Raw genomic sequence first — 21,282 nt, forward strand, 5'->3', positions numbered from 1 at the left:
CTAAACCATCTCCCTGATATCTCATTCTTTCCCGGGGGAAAGTACTCAGTGTTTGTGAGAGGCATTAATATAGAATTAAATTCCCATTTCATGTTTTTGTGTAAATTGTCCCATACCCTAAAGACATTTAAAGTGTAAATACTTGTGCTTTCTTTAATTCCCCTAAACTGTGGTGGAACCCATATCATCTGACTCAATCTATTGCCACTAAGATCATTTTCAATTGTTACCCAACTTTTCCCCTTATAGTTAAATGTCCAGTCATATATTCTTGCTAAAACCACTGCTTTATAGTATCTCTTGACATCTGGTAGGCCCAATCCCCCCTTCTCTTTAGTCCTACTCAATGTTTCATATGCTATTCTAGGTTTTTTATTCTTCCAAATATATCTTGTTAACATTTTTTTCATTATCTTAAAGAAGGCTTCTGGAATTTTAATTGGTACCATTTGAAATCTATACAGTATTTTAGGCATAATTACCATTTTGACTAGGTTTATACGTCCTATCCAGGATGGATTTCCTCCTTCTAGTCTTTTTAAATCTTCCCTGATCTCATTTATCAAAGAGATATAGTTTAATCTATACAAATGCTTAGATAAGGCAGTGAGTTTTATTCCTAGGTATTTTATCTCTTTTTCTCTCCATATAAAGGAGAATTCTTTTTGTAGTTTTTCTTTTTCATTCTTTGGTATATTAATATTCAGGATCTCTGTTTTCGTTGGATTAATTTTTAAATTTGATAGTTCACCATACTCCTTCAGAATCTTCATTATATTTGGGAGAGTTATTCGGGGATTCCCCACATAGAACAATAAGTCGTCCGCAAAGGCCGCTACTTTATGTTCTATGGATTCTATCTGAATTCCCTTTACCGATCCACTATTTCTTATTATTGACAACAGAGGTTCGAGTGACAATACATATAGCAGAGGGGACAGTGGACAGCCCTGTCTTGTACCGTTAGACATTCCGATGGGTTCTGATCTCTCCCCATTTACCGTGATAATTGCAGTTGGCTCCCTATATAATTTACTTATCCACTCTCGCATTCTATCACCTATCCCCAGTACTTTTAAGTTGTCCATCATAAAGCCCCAGTCCACTCTATCAAATGCCTTTTCTGCATCAATTGATAAGAGCACCACCGGGGCTTTCCCTTTTCTACTTTTCTGAATAAGCATCAGGGTTCTCAAGCCGTTATCTCTACCTTCTCTCCCCTGTACGAAGCCCAACTGGTCTCCATGGATCCATTCAGGCATCAGATCCCTCAACCTGTTTGCTAACACCTTTGCATACAGTTTAGTGTCTACGTTCAATAATGAGATAGGTCTATAGCTGGAGCACTGAGATGGATCTTTTCCCTCTTTGTGAATAAGTACTACATGGGCCTGTAGAGATTCTCTCCTCACTTCCATCCCACCTCCCAAAGCATTCATATATTTCTCCAACTTGGGTAGCAGTACTTCACTAAATTTCTTATAGTATTTAACTGTATATCCATCTGGGCCTGGGCTTCCCCCCCCCCCCCCCCCTGTGCTTCTTAATGCTATTTTCATTTCTTCCTGGGAGATTTCTGCATCTAGGGAGTTCAACTTTGCTTCACTTAGTTTTGGTAATCCCGCATTTTTTAAGTATGTCATCTTTTTTTCATTAATTCCCTCTTGGGCTTCTTTTAGGGGGCCTTGGGGGCTAATATTATATAACTTTTTGTAATACTCCGTAAACTCTTTAATAATCTCTTTATTTGAGTGGACCAACTCCCCCTTTGAACTTTTTATCTTTTCTATATAGTTCCTATTTTTCTTTTTATTCAAAGCTCTCATTAAATATCTTCCTGGTCTGTCTCCCCATCTATATCTTTCGTTCAAAATCCTGTTGTATACTCTTCTCTTCTCCTCTTCCATCAACCTCTCTAGCTCATCTTTTTTATCCGATAACCTCTGTCTCGTATCTTTTGTTATTTTCTTCTTATGGATCTGCTCCAAGTCCAATATTTCTTTTAAGAGCCCCCTAACCCTCTCTCTTCTTTCCTTTTTCTTCCTTGCTCCTGCCGCAATCAAGATTCCTCTTATGAATACCTTATGGCTTTCCCAGACTGTAGCTATCGATACTTCCTCTGTTTCGTTCTCCTTAAAGTATATCTTAATCTCTTTCTCGATTTTCTGAACTACATCCTCATCCAGAAGAAGACCCTCATTTAACCTCCACCCTAATCCTCCTGTCCACCTTCTTCCCCATCCCATTTTCATTACAACCGGGGCATGGTCCGAGAACGTCCTTGTCTCTATGTCAATTTTAACCAGATGATCTATAAGTTGATGGTCTATTAAGATGTAATCTAATCTCGAGTATATCTCATGTGCATTAGAGAAGAAGGTATAGTCTCTGTCTTTCATATGCTTTATTCTCCAAGTGTCCACTAGTTGATATTCATGCATCACTTTTTTCAGAGCTCTCAGAGACCTACTCCCCTCTCTTTGCACAGAAGAGGTATTATCCTTTTGTGGGTCCATACAGAAATTTAGGTCTCCAGCTACTATCAGGCGCCCTGTTTTAAATTCCATTAATTTTTTCAGCAGACCCTTCATATACCTCTCCGGGTTTTTATTAGGGCAGTATATATTGGCTAAAGTACACTCAATCCCCTGGAGTCTACCTTTTAAGAATAAAAACCTCCCCTCAGGGTCGGTTCTTCTATCATCCAGCTCAAATCTCATATTCTTTGCAAAACCTATTGCAACCCCTTTTGCTCTTTTAATTGGAGAATCTGCATAATACCATGTTGGATAGTGTTTGGATTTCAATTTCACGTTTACCTCTATCTCAAAATGCGTCTCCTGTAAAAATACCACTGATGTAGCCCTATGATGTAACTCATTAAACAACCTAAATCTCTTCCCTGGACAACTCAACCCGTTCACATTATAGGTTATAAATTGTATTTCTTCCATCATTCCCAATTAACTCCATCTCTCTTCCGGATTGCCTCTTCCTCTTTATCCCTTCTGTCCTGCAGAGTATTAACCCAATATCTCCTCCCCTCCCTCCCTCCTGCCCAACTCTCGTCCCCTCCCTCCCCCCTCCCCTCCCTCCCTCCCACCCAACTCCCATCCCCTCCTCCCTCCCTCCTATTCTCCCAACCCACCCCCCTCCCTCCCCCCTCCCTCCCCCTCCCCTCCCCCCTCTTTTTAGGCCTAACATTTGCCTACTAATCATTTATGGATTATAAAGTCCACTTTTGATTTGATCCTTGGGCTAAGACTCCGTCCATGGACGACTTTCCCCTTGTCTAACCTCCCCATTATCCCCCAAGCCCCTCCCAGATTTATCATAGGCACAGAAAAGAAAAACGAGGGCGATAGGTTGGGGATAGAAAAAGACAAAGGAGGCCTATTTCTCTTCCTCTATCCTTCTCCCCCTCTCCCCTCCCCTCCATCTCCTCCCCCCCACACATTGCCAGTCCTCTTTTCTCTTCATTCTATTTTCCCATTGTTCTTCTTCCCAGCCAGAAATTTCCATTCTTTGGATTTTTAAACTGTCACAGAAATTTTTCAAATCTTCTGGGAACCTGAGGTATGCTGTAGTCCCATTTTTCCATCCTATTAGGCATTCGGGAGTCCCCCATCTATATTGCACATTTTGTTCTTTCAACCTTTCCAATAGGGGTCTCAAAATTCTCCTTCTCCACAAAGTCTCTGGAGCCAGATCCGCATATATCTGTATATCTCCTCTTTCATACTTAATTACTGATTTTCCCTTGGACTTCTTCCAGATTTTTTCTTTATCCCGAAGTTCATAGAATTTAGCTATTATATCTCTCGGCCTTTCTTCCCCCAGGTTTCTCAGAGATTTTCCTTTTCTAAAGGTTCCTTCTATTTTAGACCCTTCCATTTCAGAGCTGTCTGTTATAGTATTAAATATTTTACAAACCACCTCTTGCAGATTTTCTCCCTTTGAGTTTTCTGGGACCCCACGTATCAAGATGTTCCTCTTCCTGTCTTTATTTTCTTGTATCTCAACCTTATATAGCAGTTTTTCTTGGGCTTTCCCTATATTAGTTAGTTTTTTTTCAAGTTCAGATATAGCCTGGGTCTGAGCTTTAACTTTTTCCTCCGTTTCCTCAACTCTCTCCAACAGGTGTCCCAGATCACTGCGAATATTTACCATTTCTTGTTTTATTGTTTTCTCCAGTTCTTTAAACATTTCTGCCATTTCTTTTTTATTAGGTATTTGTAGATCTTTTTCCATCTCTATATTGCCTGGTATTTGCTGATTACTAGTATCAAGGCCTAATGATACTCTAGGACTTCTTTCCATACTAAGATCTACTTCTCCTCTTTCAGTCCTGCTCTGGGGTCTTTCTGGGGTTACGCTTCCTTGGGATGTATATTTTTTAATTGTACCAGTCTGGGACCCTTTAAGCCCGCTTCCTTTTACGTTTTTATTTTTCATTTTTCTCTATGGCACTTATCCTTCTTATAGTCCTTTTATAAATTTGTGGGTGGGGAGGGGAAATAGTTCTTTAAACTTTCAAGTTTCTGCCCTGTCTCCCTGCTGGTTTTCCTTTTTCTCCTTTTTTTCCTCTTCTTCCTTCCCTCCTCTCCCCCTCCTTCCCCTTAAGCCTCTCTCTTTCTCTCTGGGAGCCTCTTCCACCTTTTGAACATTCTCCAGGGGTCCCCCCTTTCACTTACACTCTGTTTCTTGGAGGTCAGCACAATAGTTCCTCAAAAGCAAGTCACAGTTCATTCATAATCACTCACCCTCCTCCTATGTCCTCTTCCAGTGAGTGCCTTCTCGCTCAGTTCCTCTGAGGGTCCATTCATGGGGGGGAACTCCCCAGGGTCTCTTCAGACTGCTTGTCCAGGTCTCAGCAGTTCTCCTTGCAATTTCTTTTAGGCTCAAGGGGTACTAGGGGGATAGGGGGAGAATGTGTCGGCCACCGGCAAACAGGTCAGCGTTGCTCTCTCACTGCAAAACGCCGGCCGGCTTCCCGATCTCCCAGTGATGCTTTGCGGCCGGTCACGTGATCGCACCGGCCCCCTTCGTCTCCCAGCGTCCAGGGACTCTCTCTCTGCCAGTCTCCAGCCGCTCCTCACTCTCCCCTCGCCCGCGTCAAACTCTCCTCCACCGGCAGCCGTCAGTCCGGGTAAGTCCCACACCGCTGGGCTCTAACATGTCTCGGGGGCTAGGCTTGGAGGCTTGGGGAGGTCAGACAGCAGAGCTCCATCCACGAGCTCCTACATTGAGCTCTCCCCTGCCGCCATCAGACGTTATAGTTTAGGAACAGTGAGAAGATGCCAGAGAAAGTAGTGCAGGTGGTGGGGCTTCTAGAGGAGCTATTACAAGCGGTGGGAGCCCGGCTAACCCAATAGCTTATTATATCCTGGAAACAATCAGTATAAATTGAAATATAAAGCAGCCCTGCTTTTTTGGATGTAGAAGTCAAATTAATTTTATTCATATTAAAATAGATATGTTGTAGCAATAAAGAATGTGTTCTACACCTAAGTTGGATACTGATATCATAGGAGCAGAAGCAAGAAAATGTTATATATATAGTATATATATAAAATCAAGTCTTACCACTGACATAGTTTAATATGGCAGAGATCAGAGATGAGTTAATAATTTAGATTAACATCATACTGTGAATTAATTTTCAGACAATAAAAGGTATTCAGTTTTTTTGCTAGGTTCTTTAACTTGCAAATTGTAGTTAATTCCAGTGTGGATATGTTTGATGTAATAGTCTTTGGATTCTCATTTTTCTTGTAGCCTTTAATGTCATTGTAGAATTACAAAAAGTCAAAATATAGCTTTATGAGAAAAACAGAGAGCCACAACCGTGGAAAATGTACCATTTAGATTAGTCACACAAACTGAAATGAAACAGAGTGAGCACCACATTCAGTTTTCTGAGGGCTGTTATTAACCCACTGTGAAACTTTTATCCCCTGATAAGCTGCAAATTAGTATTTGCTAATTGGTGTCCTCTACAGTAGCTATGACTCTACAGGGGGCGTATCAGACCTCTGCAATGAGACCACTGATTTGACATGGAGAGCAAGGGTCCAGCTCTGCAGAATGCTGGCTGAGGACAGTCTTTTCTACTCAGACTGCTTTTAGGGAAATGAACTATAAACTTTGTACACCTTTTGTGTTGATGCACCTCAAATGTATTATGGTGATTTCAATGAAAACTTTGAAAGGAATTTCAACCAAATAATCTCACAATATAATTTTCCTCAAATATTTTATTTTAAAACCATGTGCAACTGGACATCGAGAGAATGTCTAACATCTTTCATACAGTACAAGTGGCATTAAATAAAATGTCTAAGCTTCAGTCATTCTCTGTTTGAGATATAGTTGGCCCATGAAGTGTGCTTGCATCTGATACTTTACATCACTTTGAGAGGGAGCGCTATGCTATATGACTTTGAGTAAAATACATATATTCTTATTGTTTTCCCTGACAAAGGATGTGTTACTTTGTTCATTGTGATTTAGACACCTTTGGAACATTTTAAAGCCAGAGGGATCATTTTGATAGTACCTGGTTCAGCTTTTCAATCACCTCTCTGCCATCCCAATTCTGAAAAAGGGGGGCTACAGCATCTGGACATCTAAGCCACCGCTGGTGGCTATTCTTTAAACATTGCGGTCAATATTTTACTTTCATGTTTTTCATCGTTACTTCTGGAATAAAGTGCTTTTATGCAGTATCACGCTATGTGATGTCCCTTATTGGGCTCTTTATGAGCGCCACCCCTTCACAGTATCAAGTTTAAGGAGGGACCCCAGAGGTGCATGAGTGTCTGAGGAACCAGGGAACCTGGCCATGATGGATGACTAGTGAGGACCAGGGAGCGCAGCTTGACCTGAGTGCAGAGGACCTAGATGTACCTGATGAGAGAGGAAACTTCTTTCATACGTATTTTAAACGCACTTCTGGTGAGTGCGCATTTAATTTATTTCCTGTTCACCTTCGGAGCACTTATCCTTATTGGCAAAGGAGACCTGGCACAATTTGCACATCACATCCTTTTATGTTTTTGGACATTATACTGAACATCGAATTTATCTTAAGGCGAACAATATGATCTAATGTTCTCATCTTTATACTCTTAAAAATTGAGTGTAAAAAGGTTGGGAGAACCACAATTGGGCTCAGGGTAGGATTTCTGCTGCTGTTCCTAATTTTGAGATATGGATTGCGTGCACGCCGGAAAATAATTACACAGACAACTGTCCAGTACAACCACTTTCACATCATCTCATCTCTGTTTAATGCAGGGCGGTGCTTAACTTGCTTGGTTGAAATATAGGAGAAATGTAGAAACTTGATGCTTGCTTCTCATCGCGTTATCTATTCACTCCTCCTCACATTCCCAAAGTCTAAGTAAAAGGTCCTCTCAGTGCGAAGGGAGGGGTTGAGAGCATCGCTCTGAGCAAAACAAGTTAAGGAGGACTGCAAAGCCCAGCAGACAAAATATATATATATATATATATATATATATATACGCACAACACATATATTTAGAAATATAAAAAAGTATAAAAGTAAATATATATAAAATGTATATTTTAAACAGGAAACAGAATAGGCATTTTACCAAATCCATCACAGCCCCCCCTTAAAATGACTATTTTACTCTGTCCCTATAAAGCCTAGCTCATCTGTCCTTATGTACCTTGGAACTCTTTTATGCTGTACGTTAGACAGGTGATGACTATTTCATCACCTCCCTTGCCACAGAGTTTGTACATAAGGAAGTCAGATGCTATCCCTACAAAATTGTGAAATTGCTGTTGGTGGGGAGGGACTGTAGAGGAGTGAAAGGTTTATCCTCTTCCATCACAAAAGGGTCCTCCTCTTCTTGATGGAGAAATATAGGTGTGCTGTTGTCTACAACCTTACTTATTAACTTCTTTACAAATTGTAGAATACAACATACAATCAGAGCTAAAAGAACTAGAATTATTAGTACAGTTACCCCTATTTGGGCGAGCACTTTTTGCCACCCACTCATCCAGCTAAAATATTGATCCCACAAGTCTGTGATACCTGAGTTCTTTTTCAGCTCCACTGACAGATCTTCTAATTTCTTTATAGCCAGAGTAACCTTACCATTCGGGCCAGTATTGTCAGGAATATATGTACAACATGTTCCGGTTCCTTCTATCATTTTACAAACACCTCCTTTTTCCGCTAAAATCATGTCCAGAGCCATCCTATTCTGGAATGTCATGTAGGATGTAGGGGCTAACTGGTCAACGATTCCTTGAAGAGCATCTCTGGTGTATCTCACAAACCTCTGTTGGTTGTAGTATATGTAATTTATCCAATCTACATTTTTATTAACAGTTATTATGGGGATCAGAAATTCGAAGCCTGCTTTTACTTGGTCTCTTGCTTTGAATTTATTAGGCACCCCCCTTGGGACTCCAATGGCATCTGTATAAACATGTGGGTCAAAACTGCCAGAAGGAGCTTTTCGCTTCCTTCTACGGCCAGGCATTGGGTCATGGGTATTTTCTGCTAGGATGTGGAGAGGCATAATGGCCTTTGCAAGGGCATACTCACCAGTCCAAATCCCTTCCAATCTGGTTCTAATCTTTTGGTTCCCAGTAATCATCCGTGACACATATGTATACCTGGTCACTACTATCGGAACATGCTCATTATGTCAAGATCATATGGATTATGGTCATAGCACCACATGGGATCTATACTACAGAAATCAAAGGTGAAAATAGCTACATGAGTGTTGGATGAGTTGTACCAAAATATAGTGGTGTCACCTATTTCAGTGATATCCACCTGTTGAGCATCTGTCAGACTCATAAAGAAAAAGGATATACAACATAGTTGTCATGGTGTAGATGACGCCTTTTCCTCAGGGGTTGGGACATTCTTGCAGTGGGAGGCGTGTATCCAAGTGTTCTTCCCGGCCACCTTGTCAGAAGGGTCTGTGGTCAGCAGAACTTGGAAGGGACCATCATATCTTGGCTCAAGGGAATGTTTCCTCATAAATGTCTTTACTAATACCCAATCTCCGGGTAATAGGCTGTGAATTCCTGTATCTGACTCAGAATCTGGAATGGAGAAAACACTTGGACATGGATACGGGTTAATTCACGTGATAATGCAGTCACATAATCAATTAACACATCAGATTGTAATTGCAACTGTTGCAGAAAATAACAGCCAAGTTTGGGGGCTGAGCTAAACAAAATTTCTTAAGGGGACAGGGCTTGTTTCCCCCGGGGGGTGTGTCTGACACTAAACAGAGCAATAGGCAAACTGTCTGGCCAACTCATGTTAGTCTCTTGGGCCATCTTTAGCATCCTGTTTTTTAGAGTCCCATTTATCCTTTCTACCTTCCCACTGCTTTGAGGGTGATATGGGGTGTGTAGGGCCAATTCGACTCCCAGTGCTGTCCAAATCTCTTTTGTAAGAGTTGCTGTGAAGGCTGGACCCTGATCACTCTCTATCACCTCTGGGACCCCAAATCTACAGACTACCTCACTCAGTAGTTTCTGAGCCGTGGTCTTGGCTGTCATGTTTGTAACAGCATAGGCTTCCAGCCAACCAGAGAACATGTCCACCACCACTAGGGCATATTCATATCGTCCACTTTTTGGCATCTGTATATGATCAATCTGTATCCTCTGGAATGGATAGAGACGTTTTGCCAGATGTTTCTGCAGTGTCTTTTCCGTCCTCCCCGGATTACATTTTGCACATACTACACACGAGTAATTTCTGGTTAACGTAGTTATCCCTGGAGCCCAGTAATACTTGTTGATCAGTGAGTTCATTAAGTTCTTAGAGAGATGTGCATGTCTATGCGCCCATTGGGCAACTGCTGGATACATATGTTTTGGTAAACAAGTTTTTCCTTTCATCGAATACAATTCTCCATCGTAGTCTGCTCCTTTATCAATCCATTCCAGCCTTTCTTCTGTATAAGCAGCCATTTGCATAGAAATCAGGTATTGCTTGTCAGATGGCACATGCACTGCCAAAAGTATCTGTACTGAGGTCTCACTCTCCTCTTCGGCCACCTCGGACATTTTTCATTGGTTTTTCGCTGCTTCTTTAGCAGCTATATCCGCCAAGTGGTTCCCTCTGGCCTCTTGAGATTCAGTTTACCATGTGCTTTAACCTTCAAAACAGCCACTTGGTCAGGCAGGAGCAGTGCATCCATTAAATCCTTGATGGGTGGGCTGTGTTTTACCGGTGTTCCAGCTGCTGTCAGAAACCCTCTGGCTTTCCAGATGATACCGAAGTCATAAGCTACTCCAAAGGCGTACCTTGAGTCTGTGTAAATATTGGCTCTTTTACCTTCTGCCATCTTACACGCTATAATAAAGGCTTGAAGCTCTGCTTCCTGGGCAGATAAAGTTGGTGATAATGCTCCTGCTTGTAGAATTTCAAATTCCGAGGTCACAGCATAACCTGTGTGGTACTTGCCTCCTTCATCTGCATATCTGGAGCCATCCACAAAAAGTGTGTAATCAGGGTTTTCCAGAGGAATTTCACTCACTGTAGGGAGATGTGTGGTTTCCATGCGCATCATTTCAAGGCAGTCATGTGGAGTAGTGCAGGGGTCTCCTTCTTCACCTTCGCCTTCTTCTCCCCCCTCAAAAAATGGCAGAAGGGTGGCTGGGTTGAGGGTGAGACACCTTTGGAGGGTCACATTGTCAGAAATGAGGAGGGAGATTTGCAACCGTAGATGTCTGGCCGTGGACAGGTGTCGGTGTTGTACTTGATTCAGGATGGCAGCAATGTCATGTGGTGCCAGAAGAAGCAGGGGTGTGCTAAAACGAGATCTGAAGTTTTGTCCAACAGTGCTTGAGCAGCGAAGATGGCTCTTAGACATGAAGGACCACCCCTAGCTACGGGGTCCAAATGGCAAGAATAGTACCCAATGGGTCTAATTTGCCCTCCAAGTTCTTGAGCTAGGACCCCCGTGGCTTGACCTTGCTTTTCTGACACAGTTTGAAAGGTTTCTCATAATCTGGAAGTCCAAAGGCAGGAGCGGTGGATATTGCTTGCTTCAGCAGAATAAAATTGTCCAGGGCCTCACTTGACAAGGTAAATGGCACAGACTTGAGAGCATCATGGTTGCATACGGACCGATCCATCAGGGATCCATGCCCTGCAGTAGGATATGAGTCCAAGGCATGCAGTTGTTTAGCTGCTTTAGGTTGGGGAATATCCTGGATTACAGCTACACGGTCCCCCAGTCTTGTTTGAGGATACTGCCATAAGGGGTGACACGGGTTTGCCCTTTTCCTAACGAGAGTTGGGGCGTGGTGGTTGATGTTCGCGTTGCCCTTCCCGGGGGTCTCTGTCTTGTCTGGGATATCTTGGGGCTCTGCATTCTCTTCTAAAATGTCCTCGTTTCCCACAGTTATAACAGGTGATCCTTTCCCTGATATTGGGCAATGGTGGTGGACGAGTGTAGGTGACACTCGTCATTGACCACCATAAGGGGCGCTGGTTTTTTTTTTTGGTTTTCTATGCCTCTGGCCACCAACAGTAAGTCAGACATCTTCATAGAGCGGTATTCAGGGCGGGCCACCATCAGACCTTTCCTAATATCCTCTTTGAGCCCTGAGACAAAAGCAGTTGAGAGCATGTGTGTGTGTGCCTTTTCATATTGAGAGAAGCCCAGATCATCAAAGACCTGTATGAGTCTGGCATAATACTTCTCCACAGACTCCCCTTTATCTTGGGTGATGTCTTGAATCGTGGTAGTCTGATCCGCCAATTTCTCCTTTGTTTAGTCGTGGAGCTGGGCACAGAACTCCATGCCTGAAGAATAGGACATAACACTTGTCAGGCAGGCATCATTGAAGGCCATCTGCATAACTGGCCAGAAAACATGTCCTGCTTTAATTTGGCATAGACTGAGCAGGTCTTTCCAAGCAGCTGAGTAAGTTTCTTGTATCTGTACTACCCTGCAATAAAAGGGCATTGGCTGTTTCTCTGGGTCAGGCAGACTCGTCACTAAGGCCGCTGCTTGTGATGGGGTAAAAGCGACATATATTACCGGTGCCCCTTCCGGTAATCTTGAATGCCGGTGTTGTCTTGTGTACTGTTCCTGTTTAGTTTGTACTCCACTGTGCGTGGGTTTGGGAATCAAATCTATTGGCGCCCTTGTCGCTTGCAACTGTTGATCACTCCATTCAGATGCATTGTCATTCATGTATCCGGCTTGTGAAGGTGACGCTTCCATATTGGGAAAAACGGGAGTGTGATAGGAACCATCCTGGTTTAGAACAGGGAGAACTGGGTATATGCCTTATTTAGGCCTTCCGGGTGTACCAAGATGGACGCCGGACGGAAGTGCACTGGGCTGGACAGGAAATGACAATACAGATGTAGCAAGATGGCTGCTAGCAGGAAGTGTACTGGGCAGGGCAGGAAGTGACAACACAGGTGTAGCAAGATGGCTGCTAGCAGGAAGTGTACTGGGCAGGGCAGGAAGTGACAACACAGGTGTAGCAAGATGGCTGCTAGCAGGAAGTGTACTGGGCAGGGCTGGGGTGGTGGGCATAAAGTAGGTGTTAGACAAAGGGCAGGGCTGTCCCTACCCTCCTCCGCCCCACATTCCAACATAGGGCGGTGGTTTTAGCACACTTCCATTTACAATTTTGTGATACACATACATTATACAATTGCCATTTTCTTGAATTTCTTCCAACTATCCTTCTTTATGCAACACTTTTCCAGTTCTGTACCAAACTTCTGTCACGTTCAGCCAACCATTTATCAACATTCCTCTCTGTTCCTACAATGATTTATGCCAATCCTGACCTTCAGCTTACAAACTTTCGCTACTTTAGATAACTTTTTAACTGCTTCATTTCCTTCTCTCCTCTTTACAATATCACATACTAATAATCCTTTCTGTGGCTTGACTGTCTTCTGACCCATCTTCCCCCTCTCTCTGGGTCACCCAACTTCTCACACTGTTCTGTTCTTTCACCTTAGTCTCAGCTAACGGTTTCAGAGGCAGCGCGGGCAACTATTAGATTAATATCCCTATTCCGCTGCTTTCTGTCTTATCTCAGAACAAACAGTAATCCACAAATACACTCAGAACAGGACATTACACCTGCCGCCCCTCGCTCCGTGAAGCCTCAGCAGCTGAACTAAACCCTCAGGGGTCTCACACCGTCAACCCTGAGTCACCGTCCGTAGACGCTTGTTGCAAGGTTCCGTCTTCCAGGGGCCAACAGCTCACCTGGTCAGAAATCTCATTGCAACATATTGCAAGGTTCCGTCTTCCAGGGGCCCACAGCTCACCTGGTCAGGACACTCATTGTAACTTATCTTTCAGTCTACTGAGTTATCACAGTCGCACAGAACGACAGACACTGAACAAATACACAGTCAGCAGAAATCCAGTGGCAGGTTCGTTAAACAGCCCCAGGCGAGAAATAAAAATTACCTACCGCTCTTGATGACCTCTGGAAGCCGACAAAACTGGCGCCAAGGCTGGACAGAAACAAATCGTACAGTGGTAAGTATAAAAAGTACCTACCGTACTCTCAGGGGTGCGCAAATCCCTTTTGGTCTGTCCTGGCCAGCCGCTCAGTCTCACGCGCGGACTTCCATCGGTCACAACCTGGGGCCCCGCGTGGGCGCCAGCTAAAAAGGTTGGGAGAACCACAATCGGGCTCAAGGTAGGATTTCTGCTGCTGTTCCTAATTTTGAGATATGGATTGCGTGCACGCCGGAAAATAATTACACAGACAACTGTCCAGTACAACCACTTTCACATCATCTCATCTCCGTTTATTGCAGGGCGGTGCTTAACCTTTTATACATAGAAAACAATAGAGTATACGTCACTATTACGTATATACAGTCACATTCTGAAAGGCACATTTTGCTTGGTTGAAATATAGGAGAAATGTAGAAACTTGATGCTTGCTTCTCATCCCATTATCTATTCACTCCTCCTCACATTCCCAAAGTCTAAGTAAAAGGTCCTCTCAGTGCGAAGGGAGGGGTTGAGAGCATCGCTCTGAGCAAAACAAGTTAAGGAGGACTGCAAAGCCCAGCAGACAAAAAAAAAATATATATATATATATATATATATATATATACGCACAACACATATATTTAGAAATATAAAAAAGTATAAAAGTAAATATATATAAAATGTATATTTTAAACAGGAAACAGAATAGGCATTTTACCAAATCCATCACAAGTGTATGTTGATATTTCATTATTTTTATTAATAGCGCTGCACCTTTATTTTCTATATATTGTCTTGGAAGGTTATGTTGGTTACCTTTTTGGTGTTCTAGTGGCTTGCACCCAATTTTTCATCACAGTAAGTGCTCGCTACACAATTTATATCTAATTCTGAAACTATGGTTGGTTATCGATGCAATATTTAGACGGGGTAGGTTTACACATTAAAAAATCATATAAATAGTGCTGCATTAACTCATAGCATAGATGAAATCCACAATAATAACATATATTAAATAAATGTCCAAGTGAAAATATAAAGTCCTTGTGCTGAAAAAAGTCCTAAAGACAATGAATGATGTGCTTGAATACATTGTACTCCACAACTTCAACTGACAGTGCTCCAGCGCAAAAAGAAATAAGTGCCCCTCCACCTAAAAATAGGATGGTCACTCACCTCAAATAGTGGACCTATATAATAGTATAGGACAAACAAGCATGGTCATTGCATGAATGGGCTCCAGATGGTAGCAATGAGCTGGTTAAGGCAATGACAAGGATGATAATGCACGATCACCTCCAGAAATGTCTTCACAGCTCCAACTCAACATGTAGGAAGAAAGAAGAGCCTTCCATAGTGAAATACCATTTATTAAATTAAAAGCACTCACAATGTAAGAACGGTATGATAGCATGATATTCACCACACTTCTGGTCCTCAGGTCCGTGACCGGAACTGACGTCACTAAGCTCCACTTCACACGTTACAGCACCAACCACGTGGCTTCTTTATCATTTTCTTTATCATTTTAGCTTTACACATTACATTCATTCATACTCAATTGACTTGCTTTTTACATGCATAGGTATGCATGCTGCAACTTATCAACATACATCACTAATGAGCTTCATATGTTCTCTGTGCCTTTTTTGGTAATATGTGGGTTTTCATGGAGCTGCTGCTTACTGAAAAATAACAAGAAAACCTGGCATTGATGCAACCATCTTGCCTTTCTCTTGAACTAGCTTAGGTGTGGAGGAATGTGTCAGTCAGTGGGATCTCTGTTATGAGATCCCTGATATAAATGTCACTGAGGAGGGGAAGGATCTGGGTGTCCATATCATCAGCATGAGAAGCTGTTGCAGTGGGAGTTCAAAGTTATTAGATTTGCAGGGGATCTAATAAAGCACACAGTTTTAAGATGGAGTAAGCTCTTACTACACCCTAAAAGGCTGCATGGCTAGTTTAATTTAATTGATCTGAGTACTAGAAACAAGCACTATAATCCATTAAGAATTCAATGTACCAACTGAGTTACCTGATTTGATGAGTAGTTATGCCCCTTTCACACTGATGGTCTGATCGGGTTGGCCTGTCAGTTTTTCAGGCAGACCGGATTGGACCATCCATAGCTATCTATGGAACGGCGGATGTGAGCAGATGTGTCCACTGATACCCAATCCAAAACAGACAGATGGGGATCCGGTCCCCATCTGTCCAGCATATCGGATCAGATGACAGTTGGGTAGAAACAGACAGGCATTCTATTTCCATCCAACCACTTCACACAGAACAGCATGCTGTGTCTGCTCTGCAGCTTCCACTTGCTCAGCGGGGATTTGCGGAGAGATCCCCTTTGGAGCAAGATCTGCTGACGTGCCCACTCTGTCTGATAGGGGCCCTTCAGTAAGTTCACTTTTTTTTTTTATTATGTAGAGGTTGGCTTTGAAAAAGTTAGGTTTTAAAGGCTAAGTTCACTTTTTTTGTAAATAAAATAAACAAATAATTATAATAATAATAACATTAATAATAAATGTACAGCTTTTTTGAAGGTAAAAAATGTGCATTTAATATTTTTTTGACATTGTAGTCTGTAAAGTATGGCACCTGCGATCAGCAGATCATGGATGAAATGCCATAATCCTGCTGACTCTCAGTAAGCATTCTGCCCGTACCTCCCATACAGGCAGGCAGTTACTGAATGGCAGGAAGAATTAATGAACTACAAGAGTGCTTACCAGTGACCTCACAGTTCATTAAGAGCTACAAGCAGCCAGTTGCAATGGTAGACAGTACGTGTAGTCTATAAATTCACAGGAAATTGTGAATGAATGACGCAGCCATGTGGGCAGGGCCCAGCATGGCTGTGCTTTTTTCAAATTGTGACAGCTGATGCAGGGAGAAGATCCCCTGTCCGCTGTCAAAGAGAAGGGAACACTGGTGGTGGGAGGTGGGTGCATAGGAGCACGTTACATGTTACACCTTAAATATGGGTTTAACATGTAACATGCTCGTAAAGATGAACTTATCCTTTAATGCTTGGGCATTACATAAAAAAAATTCCCTTCCTTCTAAACTAGTGTAGTTTAACTGGTAATTCAAAATGGTGATTTTTGCCAAAAGCATGCATTTGTTATGGTGTCCTAATAACAGTTCTACTTAGGTACATTGTTTAATGACACCTGACATTCCATTATATAAAGTACATTTATCATAATTTATTTTTTCGGTATACAGTACAGGGTAATAGAAACTGTTAGTGTATCCAAGGTAGCTAAAGCGTATAAAGAACTGCAGCAAATTAATAGGTGAAAATAAGTCTGATTTGTAAGGATTGCTTTAGATGGCATTCTGCATTAAATCCAAGAAATGTAGGGTTACCTTTAACACTTTTCTAACTGGCTACAGCCTGACATCAGTAAGAGTTTTCCAGTACCGAAGTAGCATTCCCTCACTGCACTATAATATATAAAAAGAACTGGCCACCTATACTGAGTACCGCTGAAAAATCAGTTGCAAATAATAAAACTAAGCATATCATAAATTTCATACATCTAACCATTAGTATATATGAATATCTCTGCCAGCCCAAGAAGCAGGTATTGCAGCAAATATTGCTCCAAATACAAGACTAGACATGTCAAATCTGTAATATATGTATATAATTAAATAAATGACAGCATGACAGCTTGCAACAGAGATGAATGATTGAAACGTTTACAGGATACTAGAAAATATCTAACTATTTAAATGCCTTGTAGTTATATATTCAGACTATCATGTAAAAGCTTCAGTATTTTTATATAAACCCTTGTCAGCCAGAGGTTATGATAGTTTGGAAAATAAGTTGAAGTGATGGCAAGAAGCAAATGTTCTCTTAAATGTAAACATTTTATTGAAATAGTAAGTACATATTTTCTATATACATTCTTCTAGTCAAAAATGTAAAATCTTCTTTTACCTAAATATTAAATATTTAGGGAAGTGTTTATTAAAGCTTATTACATTATTTATCCCATTAAAATAGCCCATTATAACAAAGTATCACTTTTTGCATTAAAACTACTAAACTGTACAGGATTGTAGGGTGCACGCTGTAAGCAGCACCTGTAAAACATATATTGTATTAACACAATGAAGAACTAATCCATCCACATGGATTGGCTAAAGCAGGTCAATATACAGCAATATTTATTATCCCAATTTATCAGACTATCGCCTACTCTGCTCACTATTAGGCAGTCTCTTAAAACCTATCTCTTCAGGGAAGCCTATCCTGCCCTCGGCTAATGGAATCTTCTACTCCTCCTACCAGTCCATCCCCCACAGTTACTACCTTTTGTACCACTAGCCCCTCCCTCCTAGATTGTAAGCTCCAAGGAGCAGGGCCCTCCTATCCCTCTTGTATTGAACTTTTTTGTTGCTGTATTGTCTCCCTTTATATTGTAAAGCGCTGAGCAAACTGTTGGCGCTATATAAATCCTGTATAATAATAATAATTATCCTACACAGGCAGTCAATAGAATCAGCTCCATGAGATGTGGAATGGCACCAGCCTGATTTCAATGTGACCAATAATATGCCGCTTATCATACAGTATATGCTCACTGTCTTTCTTTTTAGGTAATTGGACATCCCCTACTATGTTATTGTTTTGATTCTTAAAGGTGGTATAGTTTAAACTCTTCTGTGTCACCCTATAGCAGAAATACTGCTACAGGGTGGCATGGGTGCGCAAAATCACGCATATATATTCGCAGTCCCAGGCGGTGATTCCCCGGCAGCACCCGATTATCTCCGAGGATTTTCGACAGGGGAGAGACCTGTATGTAAACAATACAGATCTCCCCCCTGTCAGCTCCTGCACTCTGCTTTGTATGGGTCTGCATAGCGGAGCCATACAAAGCAGTGTGCTTACAGTGAAACACACACAGTCCCCATGGTAAAACAGCTCACAGCACACAGTTAACCCTTTGAGCACCCCACATGTTAACCCCTTCTTGCCCAGTGCCATTAGTACAGTGTCAGTGCTTTTATTAGCATTGATCACTGTATTGGTGTCACTGTGGATGTCAGTGACACCAAGTCTGTTCCCCCCAGTGTCAGAATGCCCGCCGCAGTCCCACTATAAGTCGCTGAATGACGCCATTACTAGTACAAAAAAAAATTCCAGTATCTATACCGCCATTTGTAAACACTATAACTTTCACGTAAACCAATTAATTTACATGTATTGGGATTTTTTTTTAGCAAAGACATGTAGCAGAATACATTTGGGCCTAAATTTATGATGAAATTTGATTTTTTGCATTCTTTTACTGGACATGTTTAAAAGTAAAAAGTCAAAAATATAGGGTTTTTTTTTCAAAATTGTTGGTCTTTTTTGGTTTGTAGCACAAAACATAAAAACACACAGGCAATCAAATACCACTGAACGAAAGCTCTATCTGTGGGAAAAAAGGACGTAAATTTATGTTATGTACAGCGTTGCATGACCGCACAATTGTCAGTTAAAGTAACATGGTGCCATATCGCAAAAAATGGCCTGATCAGGAAGGGGGGTAAATCCTCTGGAGGGCAAGTGGTTAAATATGGTCAAAATACATTTGTATATTACTATTTGGAAATATGAGAAGCAATACATACTGTAATTAAAGTAGCCTTTAAAACATTGTTCACTTCTTTGTCTGATCCATGATGCTCAGGGTCCTGGTCTACAGAGAATCCATCAACATTAGTCATCAGTGTTTGTCATGTCACACCAATTCTTCATGGGAGAGGCATGGCTTACATCGAGTGTTACACATGATGCATTCATTACTAATTCTTCATGAGTGTGCCTCTCACCTCATATTTTTTATAGAGACCCTGTTGTAGACCATTAATCTCAGCAACAATCTTCTCATAAGAGTTCATGCCATATTTTAGGCATATTATTTACCTGTAAGAGCCTCCTTTATGTAGACAAATAACAACTCTGAGACTGCTGCTAAGTGTTTACATCTTGGATATGATATCAGCAGTTCCAGCAAACTCCAAATTATCCCTTACACTCCCATCTAGCCTGCAGGGAGGTGTTGGGGAGGGTGGAGGAGCTGGGCCAGCATGCAGGGAAGTGTGGGGAAGGTTGGAGGAGCTGGGCCAGCACAGAAAGAAATTAGCTGCTCCCAGAAGAAGTGAGGGTTAAGTTATGCAGAAAAGAAGAAGCTATGCTAGAGAAATTACTCTTCCTGAAACACTTTTCCTAGCAAGTGCAGAGACACATTGCAAGTGATTTAAAAAAAAGAAATTATGGAAAGAAAAAAAATGGCAAGTAACCATTTAAAATACTTGATTTTTGCAATTGTTAGGTTTATGACTCTTTAATTAAATAAAAGCTCTCTTTAATTAAGTTAAAACACTTCTACTAGTAATATATACAGATGTGCTCAAAAGTTTGCATACCTGGGCAGAAATTGTGAAATTTTGGCATTTATATTGAAAATATAAAAACTGCTTTTTTATTTAAGGATAGTGATCACATGATAGCCTGTATTTCTCCTGAGATTACCTGTGGGTTTTTCTTTGTATCCCGAACAATACTTCTGGCAGTTGTGGCTGAAATCTTTCTTGGTCTACCTGACCTTGGCTTGGTATCAAGACATCCCTGAACTTTGTACTTCTTAATAAGTGATTGAACAGTACTGACTGGCATATTCTTTTTATATCCTTTTCCATCTTTATAAAGTTCCATTACCTTGTTACATAGGTCTTTTGACAATTTTCCCTATGGCTCAGTATCTAGTCTGCTCAGTGCATCCACGTGCCAGCTAACAAACTCACCGATTATTTATACACTGACACTAATTGAAATTTAAAAAGTCACAGATGTGGGAAATTAACCTTTAATTGCCATTTTAACCTGTGTGTGTCACCTTGTGAGTCTGTACCAAGGCCAAACATTTCAGGGTATGTAAACTTTTGATCAGGGCCATTTGGGTGATTTCTGTTATCATTATGATTTAAAATAGAGGCAAACAACTATGTGATAATAAATGGCTTCATATGACCATTATTTTTAAATTAAAGACAGTTTTTTGGCATGGTCAGTCATGTTTTCAATATAAATGCCAAAATGTCACAATTTCTGCCAGGGTATGAAAACTTTTGAGCACAACTGTAATATATATATATATATATATATATATATATATATATACTGTATTGCCAAGAGTATTGGGACACCCCTCCAAATCATTGTATTCCAATCACCACCATAGCCACAGGTGTACAAAAACAAGCACCTAGGCATGCAGGCTGCTTCTACAAACATTTGTGAAAGAACAGGTCAAGCTCAGTGAATTCAAGTGTGGTACTGTGATAGGTTGCCACCTGAGCAATAAGTCCATCCGTGAAATTTCCTTGCTACTAAATATTCCATGGTCAGCTGTTAGTGGTATTATAACAAAGTGGTAGCAATTGGAGACAAGAGAAACTTAGCCACAAAATGGTAAGCTACATAAAACGACAGAGCGGGGTCAGCGCATGCTGAGGCGCACAGTGCACAGAAGTCGCCAACTGTCTGCAGAGTCAATTGCTAAAGATCTCCAAACTTCGCGTGGTCTTCAGATTGGCACAACAGTGCGTAGAGAGCTTCATAGAATGAGTTTTCATGGCCGAGCAGCTGCATCCAAGCCTCCAACCAAGTGCAATGAAAGCGTCGGATGCAGTGGTTTAAAGCCACTGGACTCTAGAGCAGTGGAGACATGTTCTCTGGAGTGAATGCTTCTCTGTC

Source organism: Staurois parvus, unplaced genomic scaffold (genome assembly GCF_062004578.1).
Source record: "Staurois parvus isolate SC_StPar_1 unplaced genomic scaffold, SC_StPar_1.0 ptg000157l, whole genome shotgun sequence".
Taxonomy (NCBI): domain Eukaryota; kingdom Metazoa; phylum Chordata; class Amphibia; order Anura; family Ranidae; genus Staurois; species Staurois parvus.